At 50.5% G+C, this 11,268-nt stretch overlaps 1 protein-coding gene across 1 annotated transcript in view; it reads left to right on the top strand.

The window, feature by feature from the left end:
* The first annotated feature begins 252 nt into the window (after positions 1-252).
* Positions 253-11,268, top strand: part of Prdm8 (PR/SET domain 8) — a 21,240-nt gene continuing 10,224 nt past the window's right edge. The window contains exon 1 of the mRNA XM_052735430.1: positions 253-993. The gene's annotated coding sequence lies outside the window, so the exon portion shown is untranslated. The remainder of the gene's footprint in view (positions 994-11,268) is intronic.

Below are 11,268 nucleotides of genomic sequence, written 5' to 3' on the forward strand. Positions count from 1 at the left end.
GAAACTGGAGAAACTTGAGTTCACGGAATGTGTCCCCTGGCCTCCTGCACACCATCCCCTGTCTTCTACTTCCTCGAGTTTGCTGTAGGCTGGCATCGCTAGAGAAACCTCTTAGAAGTGTATAGAAGAAATTGAAAGCGCCTCGGAGATCTGAAATGAGAGGAGCGGAGAGGAGACGCCACACTTCCCACCCCCTCCCCACCCCCCATGTTAAATGTGCACTGAGCGTCCCACGCTTCGGCGGCCCCTTCGGTTCTTCCCTCTGCCGCCACCACCCTTGGGAAACTAAAGACCATTTTCCCCAAGGAAGATACCCTGATACCTTGCCCAGCGTCTGTCTCAAGTTCTGGATAAAGTGTGGAGGTGTCCAAAAGACACGTCTTTTGAGGGGAGGGGATGTTTCCTCGAGGAGGATGAACGATGTTGGGAGGCAAGGGAAACTAGAGATTTTTAGACCAACAGCGGATCTGCAGGCGAGTCTGGGGGTGAGGGTCTCCACCCTAGAAGCAGAACCGCTGAGCTCACGGGGGATGCTAGATTGTCCGCAACGCTTCCGCCACATCTACCCCAGGGGGCTGCCCCGAATCTGGGCTACCTGAGGAGGGCAGACCTCGGATCCTCCCAGGAGCCATACCTTCCCCATACACGCCCTCCCACGATCGCTACCAGCTCTGAGACCACAAGGCGCCGCCGCCCCCCAGGCGCTGCTCCCACGCGCGGGCCGCTGCCCTTGGCCTCGGGTCCCGCAGGCAGGGCCGGTCCCTAGCACCCGCGCCCCGCCCGCCGCCGGGCTCCAGATGGCCGCTCCTTGCGCTGGGCTGGCGAGCCCCCCGACACCGCCCGGCAGCAGCCGGCAGTCGCTCCCTCCCAGCTGCTGCTGAAGAGCCCAGCCCAGCCCCGAGAGCCTCGGCGGGGATCGGGGCGGGACCACGGTGCCGGAGCGCGGGACTTGAGGAGTCCGCTGGCCGGGACGGAGCGCCCCGCATTCCGCAGGTAAGAAGTCCGGGTGCGCACTGGGCGCGAGCCCCAGCCTGCCCCGGGCGACCACCCGCGCTCTCCCTTGACCTCCCTCCCCACCCCCGCCCCCACCCTACGTCCAGCGAGTCGAGGGCGGGGCTCCGGCGGGACCACCCAGGGGACAGCCCAGAGCCGCTGCACGGCGGCCAGGAGAGGGCGCCCAGCACCCAGAACCCGCTCCCGAGTCAGACTGTGTCTAGGCGCCGCGCCCCGCGCAGCCGAAAGCCGCTTCGGCCCTGGAAGGACGCCCCCTTCCGCCCGAGAGTGGTAATGCCCACCGCCTGGCGAGACCACCCACTTTGCCAGTTCTCTTCTCTTCTCACTGTCCTTCACTCGCTTTCCCTTCTCCTCTCCTCCCCTCCCCTCCCCTCTCCCCCCTCTCCTGTCCTCCCCTCCTCTCTCCTCTCTTCCCCTCTCCACTCCTCTCCTCCCCTCCGCTCCTCTCTCCTCCCTTCCCCCCTCCCCTCCTCTTCTCCCCTCCCCATCCCAGTTCCTCTCCTCCCCATCCCAATTCCTCTCCTCCCCAACTCCTTCCCTCCCCAACTCCTCTCCTCCCCTCCCCTCTCCTCTCCTCTCTTCCCCTCTCCACTCCTCTCCTCCCTTCTTCCCTTCTCTTCCCCTCCCCTCCCCTCTCCTCCCCTCCGCTCCTCTCTCCTCCCTTCCCCTCTCCTCTCCTCTTCTCCCCTCCCCATCCCAGTTCCTCTCCTCCCCATCCCAGTTCCTCTCCTCCCCAACTCCTCTCCTTCCTCCTCTTCTCCCCCACCCCACCCCACCCCACCCCCCCACCCCGGTTCTCTTTCTGCTCTCGCCTCCGCCCTAGCATTTCGGTAATTTGCATTTCGGTAAAGTTCCCCATTCACGAGTCCCTAAGGTGGCTTAGGAAGATTTTGTCCGCCCTGGGAGGTGATGTGGAGGGTGATGGGTTTCCTGCCCAGACTTGTTGCTCTGTACGGTGCCTCCAACCAGCCGAAAGTATGACAACCCGAGAAGTTGGGGGTTGGTCCTCTGGTGACGATGAGAGAAATGGAGTGTTTGACTTGGGAGTGAGTGTTATAGTGGGGAGCCGCGCATCTTCAGGATGCGGAGCTCCGGTTTCCGCTTGCTGGACAACAATACGTGAAGTTTAGTCTCCTAGAACTGAGCTCCGTCCTTCCAACGCACTCAGGACGTCCCACAGAGTCCTGCCTTTACGAAGGCACCCCAAAGACCTAAAGTCGACCTCCCAGACCAGTCCTCTCTGTTTCTACCGAAGCTGGGGCTGGGGGTAGGGATGGAGAAAACGCACTAACAGCCGCGGTGCCTCGCCCCTGCGCGCCCATCTGACGTCCCCTCTAATCCCCAAGTGTCCCGGAGCGTGCCCACAGTGCCCTCGGGGCCGCTGCGCCCCAGCCGCGGGGCTTTAGACCCCGGGAGCAGGTTCCATAAGCTCTCAGAATAAATCCCCTCGGAAACATTAATCACAACGACCAGCGAGTGCAAATTGTGAGCCCGCGCGGTGTCTGCCTTTTAATCCTGCGCGTAATTCTGAAAAGCAGCACAGGACAAGGGCTCTGTTGATCCCTTACAGGAGTCCGCGCGATCTCTGACCTATGGACGTGCTTTTCTGAAATTCCACGAAGCCTTGGCCAAGGTAAAGGGATGTGAGAGGGCAAAAAAGAAGCAGTGAGAGGAGAAAAACGGGAAACTGGGGTGCACGTTCATTGACTCCTTAGTCAGGAGTGCAGAAATTGGACGGGACGGTCGGCACCGCGGTGGGGGTAGGGAAGCGGTTGGTTGGATGGAGGCGCTGAGGTAGGTTAGGAGCTCGAGTTGAAGCCCAGCTCTTTCCTTTCCAGGCTTCGAACCCACGTGACCTCACCTAGGTCCTGTCCCCTTGTTTGGGTCAGCTTGCAAGAATCAGGGTTTGCCCCTCTGGGGCTTGTTGCTCGCTCTTGAGATTTCACTACCATGTCGTCCAATTAATCATATTTCACTTCTCCCATTTTATTCAAAACCGTCTTCCAGGTCCCTCATAATCGTAATTTGCGCCATTGCCTTTTATCTTTGATTAATTAGGAAGCTGAAAATGATAATGGAGGGTTGGACCAATAAATTAGCTTTAGGAACAGACAGACCGACACCCGGAGTTGCTGTGTGGGTGGGCGCTACAGCAGGGGGGTGGCGGCCGCCAGGGTGAGAAATACACTCGCTAGGCGCGAAATGCGCGGGCTAGGACCACTCTGGGTCCTGAGTACTGAAAGACCCCTCCTGCAGTTTGAGGCTGCTCTTGGAGAGCAGCGAGTGAGGGCGGGGCTTCCCCTTTCTTTCTGAGGCCGGCTACGCTAACTAGAGCCCAGATCTAGTCTTCCCTGTTGAGCACATTTCTCTAACCTAGAGCTAGGAAGTTCTCATTGGCTTTTGCACCCTTTCTTTCTCCCCTTACTGGTTGAGAGAGAGGAGGGGGGAGAGGAGGGAGAGGACGAGAGAGAGAGAGAGAGAGAGAGAGAGAGAGAGAGAGAGAGAGAGAGAGAGAGAGAGAGAGAGAGAGAGAGAGAGAGAGAGAGAGAGAGAGAGAGAGAGAGAGAAGATTGAGAGTCAAAAAATCAGCCCCGTGGCTCCCAGGCCCTAGAGGCAAGGCCCATTGCGTCCCCTTTCTCCTTCCGTGAAATCGCTCACGCCTCCAGACGGCTGAATGAGAGAGCACTTTGCCGCTCTTCAAGGCTTCACCCCAGCCTCTTTAGCTTTCAATTGAAAACCAATTAAAGGTTTCTATAAATCTGTTAGCTCCCCTTTTATCTGGGGACCCCTGATGCATGCGATATTGCCCTTTGGATGCCTCTTCCGTGTTTTGTTTTACAATTGTTGTGTCAATATAATGCAGCCTTTCTTCTCCTGTCTCTATAGATACAGATACACAAGGAGAACCGGGGCTATTCAGGCTCATTTGTCCAGGAGCCTAGCAGCGCTCCCTTTCTCTGCGGCTGCTCTCCCTGCTTCGGGAGCAGCAGCAGTTATGGTAGAAGCAGATGGCTGCTGATTGGGGGAGCTTTGTGGCTCTAATGCTGAATACTTTATGGAAAAGGACTTTATCATGCTTGGTTGGGCAGAGGAACAAGGGGGTGAGATTTATGGCTAGGAAAAATAAATTTTTTTCCAAGTTGTGGCTCCTTCTCACCAGTGTCTCCTTCGCCCCCGGGGTCAAACACTAAGGAACTAGTTTGATTTGATTTGATTCGCCCTTTCTGGTAACAGCATTTTTTTTAAAGTCAGGATCTGCGTGGAGAGCGCACTGAGAGCCAGAAGTTTATGAAATACCCGCACGTTGCTGGTGCTGCCTCAGCATTCTCTGACCACAGGGTGAAGAAGGGAAGGACATGGTCTCCAATGCTGTTGGAGGCCAGGCTTTCCTGAATGTCTTGCTGAGTGGGGCATCATTGCTGATTATCCTGTTAATCAGTGGAGAAGAGAAAAAGGTGCTCCCACAGCCAAAGCCAGAGGACACTAATCATCGTGAAGGAGAGAGGAAAGAACAAATATGGAGAGACCTGTGTGCTTCCCACCCCGAAGGGGCTTGAGCCGGAAGACAGTTAAGGCATGTCTGTGATGGCAACAGTTTTAGGCTGAAATTTAAATCCAATTGTTGAGGGATACACACAGTGCACCCTTCTCCTAGAGGGCAAATTCATCTCCACATGCACCCGTATCATTTGCCATCTCTTTTCCTCTCCTAAGTTTTACTTCCCTTAAATCAGATGTGTTCTGCATCTGCTGGTGCAGTGGGTGCCCCTCCTCTTGCCTTTAGAACCTCTTCTAAAGCAGTGTCACCCTGCCCCTAAGGTCATTGTGTCCCTAAGGTACAGTGTCACCCTGTGCCACCCTAGGGAACACAGAGATAACATGCACAGCTCCTGGAAGCCTGGCACCAAGAGGCCAACTAACCTCAGTGTTGGCTCTCTTTCTACTTCAGACATACTCCTTGTTTTCCTGACCTTTGAAATGCCATTTTCAATATATATATTTCACATTTCATCCTGACCCTAGAAACTGAAAAGTCAGGGACAGCTTCCACAAATGCCACAGTTTTCTGCTACTAACTTCCTCCTACCTTTCTTAGGAACATGGCCACCCACATTCCAACATGCACCTCTGCATCTTCTTTCTCTCTAAAAAGGAAAAAACATGCAGAAATTGAGCCAACACTGGAAAGCTATCTTCACTGCGCACCTCACAAGGGAGCCATTCAAATGCTCCAGACAACTAACTTCAGGCCTTTTCCTGTGTGTGAGGCCAAACGTTCACCCACACTTAATTCTTATGCTGACACACTGACTATTTTTTAATCATCGTAGGTTTACCCCTTCTTCACAGGAAGCAGCAGTGCAGAGGGACTGGTTAACCCAAGTGACAGAGCTGTGATCTGAACACAAGCCTGGGCTTGCAGTGTGGGAAGTTCAGAGGGGTTAAGTGATTCGCTCAGACACATAACTAGCTAACTGAAGACCTAAAGCTCAAATTTAAGTGCTCAGCATCCCAAATAGACAGCTCTTAACTACTGTCAGTGCTATCCTTTAGAAGGAGGAGAAACTGGGGACCCACGAAAATCTCTGAGTCCGGGGACTGGGCTGGAGATTTCAGATAGCTGAAGATTATAAACTTGGGACAGTATTCCTAGTTGTAGAGGGTGTGTTCAGTAGGAGGAGGCCTTTGCTGGGCTAGTATGCAGGTAGGTATCAGGACTGGGAGGGGAGAAGGAGAAGAAACAGGTTGGAGGCCGGGGAGAGAGTGCTTAGGGCGTGGCTTGCGGAACCTCCCTATGAAAATTAGCTGTGCTGTCTGTCCCAGGGCCCTGTGGATGCTGCGGGTCCTGTAGATGCTGCTATGGATCCGGCTGCTTGGTCTGTCATGAGTTACCAGTAACACATTCCCATGTTTTCCATCCACTGACTGAGCAGGTTTACCTCTGACTATGCTGCCCTGATTCCTCTTGTATCTAACATGGCACCCTGTTGAGTGGAACCTCCCAGGCCTGAAGCAAAGTTTCCCAATGGGAATGGAGGGTGGGGGAACCCTGTCTATTCCTTCTATCCTTCTTTCCTGGCCTCCTGCAAACTCGTGGAGACAGGTTGGGTCGGGAGGCAGACAATATCTCCTCGGCCTTCACTGAACCCCCCCCCCCCCCTGGAAAGCAGGGGAATACACTTTACTGCATTCCCAATGAGGAAATGAAGGCAGTCTGAGTAGCTGCAGGCCTCGTTGGCATTGGGCATTTGCCCTACACTAGGCATTTCTGTGCTCTTGCTAAGTAGAAACTGGATCCTCGCAGTAACTTCATAGAAGGGCTCCTGCACTGCCTTGTGTTCATAGATGAGGCTGTAGCACATGCCCGATGTTCTTAGAGCAAGAAGTTGAACCCAGTGTCGCTCCTCGGGTGGGACAGCGAGCCTGCTCGCGTGTTACAGGTCGGTTCTTCTTGGGTCGGTGCTCCAGGCTTCTGACTAAGGAGGATATTCGTTCGTTAATGAAGGCGTTGAGACCTCCCCAGGATGTCAAAGACTGAAATGAAACTAACCCTGGCTCACGGAAGTAATCCCTTACCATCTGCCCAGCAACTGGCTTTCCAAAGCTAGCTCGCCCTCGTTCCCTCACCGAGTCCTCACTGCAATCCCGAGGCAGCTCTTGCCAGCTAGTTCAATTGCAGGGAAACGGAAGCTGAGCTAGGTCACTGGCAGCCAGCTAGTGAGAGTGCTAACCCTGCCGGCACTCGCAAAAGCTGGGCGATCTGCCAGGGCGAGGTCACGCACCGCACCGGAGCAGGTGGAGAGTGACGCTGGCGAAGAAGTGAAGGAGTATTACTGTCCGAGCAGGGCTCGCCCTGGAGGCCCCGTTCTAACAACAATCGCCTAGCACCTAGCTTTGGCATTAATTGAGAGGAAGCTGTTGGAAGGTTAGGCAGTCTGGGAAATGTGACAGACCCTTAGAATTTCTCTGGGCCTCAGCCTTAAGGAGAGCGCCAAGCACACTGGTTGGCCTGTCCCTGCTCCAAGTTCAAGGTTCCTCGAGCCTCTCTCAACCTGGTGCCCTCCACTCGCTGTGGGCGGTACCCTTTTCCCTTCCCAGGTGACATCTTCGGCCATCAGCTCTGCATTCTGGTGAATTAATGCAAATATTATGGATCCCTGGCTACTTTCAAGCCTGGGAAATGCTGTTGGGTGCTCCCTCCTTGAGGCCTGTGGTTTGGCCTTCTCTGGAAGATTCTTAGCTCTGTTGCTATTGCTGAGACATGGGCACCTGACAATCCAGACATCAGAAACTTTCCAGACCCAGCAGCCGTTCTCATTCTTTGCTTTCTCCCAAGCTCTGAGTTCAGATTCAGTTTTAAAGGGTCTTGGGATACAGCACTCAGTGAGTCTAGGGAGGAAATGTAATCTGCTGTAGTCACAATGCATTGGCTTTCTCCACAACTGAAGAGAAACCCTATTTGTATGCAAACAATATGCTAGGACCTCAGATAGACCTAAGAATATGTGATGCTGAGGGGCGTATACTCACACACAAATACTACACAGTAAAATTATATTGAGAAAATATATCCTTACTATTTTGCCTCTCTCCGGGGGCCAATAGCTTTATCATATGACTTCCCTTGAATTGTATTCTCAAAACAGTGTCACATGAAGACATGCAGCAAGGAGCATTGCGTCCATTATAGGCATGCAGCCAAGGAAAGTAAGAGAAAGTCATATTTTTAATTGCTAATTTCAACAACTTTCACACTGTTGTAAATACACAGGCATACAGAGAAAGGGTTAACAAATGTTTTTCTTGTTTGTTTTTTGTTTTTGATGGAAGATGACAATTCAAATGCCAGGGAAGCCAAGAGTCAGCCTGAAGTAGAAAGAAAGTCAGCACTGAGGTTGGTTGGCCTCTCTTGTTGCCAGGCTTTGGGGGGGAGGGTGTCCATGTAGGTCCCTACACATTAGAAACATCTGTGTGTGTCTTCAGTTATGGTCCTTGGGAGGGGAAGGCCTTAGGGACAGGGTGATGCTGCTTTAGAATGGGTTCTAAAGGCAAGGAAGGAATGCACTCCACAGCAGGCACAGCACATCTGAAGTAAGAGATGCAAAACCCTGAGGAGGGCAGGAGAAGATGGAGGATGTGGGCATCTCTTGGGGTGAATTTGGCTTCTAGTTGAAAATTGCCATTTATGTATTCCTCAATATTGGAATTTCAATTTCACTCTAAAAAGGTTACAGTCATCTAGAGATAGATGATTGATAGATAGATAGATAGATAGATAGATAGATAGATAGAATCATGAGTGAAGTGCATAGTTGTTTTGGCCTACATTGAATTTGAGGCCTAGGAAATCACAAATATTACAATCATTATAGTCAATTATGTTTACTTAGGAATATTTCAAAAGATTCCTTTGGAAATTTAAATATAATCCATTTTCTAAAACATGAGTTCTTGTTAAAATCTTATGGAGGCTCATTGATATACTGATTATCCTATTGCTAGGGACTCCCATGCCAGCTTGAGAAGTAGCTTTTTATCTAATACATTCAAAAGAGCAAAAATGCATGTCAACCCCCACTACCTAGTGTTTCCTCCACCTCATGAAGTACACTTCCTGTCCTCTGTAACATCTATGGTATTACTATTGCTTCTGACAAACTTTTCACCTTTGAGTTTTTAAGGATACTACTTCTCCAAGTACTCTCATTGAAAACCATATTTGCTGGTGATTTTAAGTACTTTTAAAAATATGTTGAAAGTTATAGGCTTTCCACATCACATTTGAGAAAACATCCTCTACTGATGTTAAATTAATTTATGGAACACCTGTTGTCCATTTGCACTGAAATCATGGAAGATGGCTTGTACTCCAACAGTTCAAATGGCAATATAAGCAGAGGATTAATTTAAATTAGATTTTAGGAGGACTTCTAAAACTCTTGCAAAATAATGTGAATCTCACTGTTGTTACTATTGGTATCATTCCCCATTCCCAAAGGTCTCAAAAAGTATATCATCATTAGCAAATTCCAACCTAGAAAGGCCTGAGCATTGTGTGTACTCTCAATAGACTCCTTCCCCAAGAGAAGAAATGCTTTTCTGCTCACTCCCAGCAAACAATTCCTTGCAGGGTAAGTGCTTATCTGCTCAAAAGGCCAGCTGGAATTAGGCACCAGGGAATGAGTCTACCTGGGAAATGCACGTAGTGTGTCAGTCAGTGCCCCCCTCAAGACAGGGTTTCTCTGTGTAGCACTGACTGTCCTGGAACTCACTCTGTAGGCCTGGCTAGCCTAGAGTCACTGAGATCCCCCTGCCTCTGCCTCCCAAGTGCTGGGATTAAAGTCTAGAGTTATAGTTTGAAATGAGGCATGGGGTAGATAGAGTTCAGGTGTTGAATGTCAGGGTAAGATCTTTCTCCTGGCTGAGTGAAGAAATCTGTTATAAGGTCTCTCAGCTTGGTGACATTCTCCAGATTTAAGCCAGCCTCATCAAAAGTCTCCCTCTTGACTGTTAGACATGCCAAGATCCCACCCTGCCTGGCATTGGTGAGGAGTGCTGAGCAGTTCTCCATAATCTGTTGCTCTTGTGTTCAGCTCACCTTGTGTAGAGCTATTGATGACCAGTGGTGTCAGAGTTCAGGAATCTACAGACCTGACAGAAAACTAGCTGTCCCTTGAGAGATCTCTAGACATTCATCTAAGGGAGTGGTAGAAAGGCTGGCATCATTCAAGGGTCAATATACTAGACTTGGTTCACACATCCTCCCCATCCAGGTGAGTGTGAAGCATTGGCTTTTAGATGAATAGTGTATCATTTCAGACTGCTAACCCTTCTGGAACTCATATTCAGAAGCCATTGAGCCGGCAGGCTACCACTCAGATCCAAGAAGGGATGGCAGGGCAGGGCATGAATGACACACATGCCTTTAAAGACTACCGGGCTCTCAGATCAACCCCAAAGAAAGCATAATGGGAACTCAGAGGAAGGTAGATTGTAATCACAATGATGTCAAGGGAAACAGCACTAAAGACTGCTGAAGAAAAAAAGAAAGGAAAGAAAGTCTTTTTTCTTTCTTTCTTTTCCTCTGAAGAGGCATAGTGAGGAGAGAGTGGAGAATATGAACTTCTTCCTGACAGGCTGTAGAATTATCCATCCCATGAGATGGATATGATTTCCCAGGACCAGACCAGGAAGCACATTTCTAAAAAATAACCACCCAGTGGTTATTAAAGCTATAATACCCCAAGAGAGGGATAGACCTAAACTGGGCTTGCCATATACACTTGTAAAACACAAATTGTGCACTCAATTTTGGTGAACCTTTATGCTCAGCAAGATATAAAACAAATAATGAAATTCGTATCTCACTCTCTTTCTAAACTCACTAGCTATCATTCTCTGAATAAAAGAAAGTGGTAGCCTGGTGTGGTGGCACACGCCTTCACTTCCAGCACTGGGGAGGCAGAGGCAGATGCATATCTGAGTTCGAGGCCAGCCTGATCTACAGATTGAGTTCTAGGACAGCCAAGGTTATATAGAGAAATCATGAAAAAGAAACCATGTCTCGCCCCCCCCATTCTAGCCCCCCCCAAAAAAGAATAAGAAAATGAATTGACCCATCATCAATAGTTTCGGTGTCTGACAGGTGTTTCGCCCAAACCAGCAGCACATTGCCCATGGTTTCTGCTTCTAAATACAAATCATCAGTCATATTTTCCCCTTAGAAGACTCCTCATTCCGAGAGATGAAGTAAGATAATATCATGCTGTACCTGAAGTTCCTTCTCCCCCCCCCCCCTCTCTCTCTCTCTCTGTGTGTGTGTGTGTGTGTCCAACTCTGACGTCCTCTTCTGCAGACATCCCTGTAGCAACTTAACCAACTTGGGAAGAGCTGCTACCTTCTGCTTCCAGGATATCCTCTCATGTCTGAGAACAATGTTCCCTTCATCTCTAAGAATAATCCTCTCTCTGTGCACTGGGAATTACCAAACTCTTTTGGTCACCAAGACTGTGCCGGTTAGATCGCTTTGGCAATAGGGTTAGAGAGAGAAACCAAGACCTAGACAGGCACAGAAGAACAAAATGATGTGTTCTTGCTCACAGTGGCCAATCCTTGTCTGACTTCTTCTCAGAGAAGTCATTGTTTTTCTCCTGTGATGGAACTTTAGGTATCTGAGGCCCTGCTTCTTAAGCCCGAGGGAGGAATTCACTGAGAACCAAGCTTCCCTTCTTGTCCTTTCTTCACTCTCTCGTG

The sequence above is a fragment of the Peromyscus californicus genome, unplaced genomic scaffold (genome assembly GCF_007827085.1).
Source record: "Peromyscus californicus insignis strain IS unplaced genomic scaffold, ASM782708v3 Scaffold_13__1_contigs__length_99412109, whole genome shotgun sequence".
Lineage (NCBI taxonomy): Eukaryota > Metazoa > Chordata > Mammalia > Rodentia > Cricetidae > Peromyscus > Peromyscus californicus.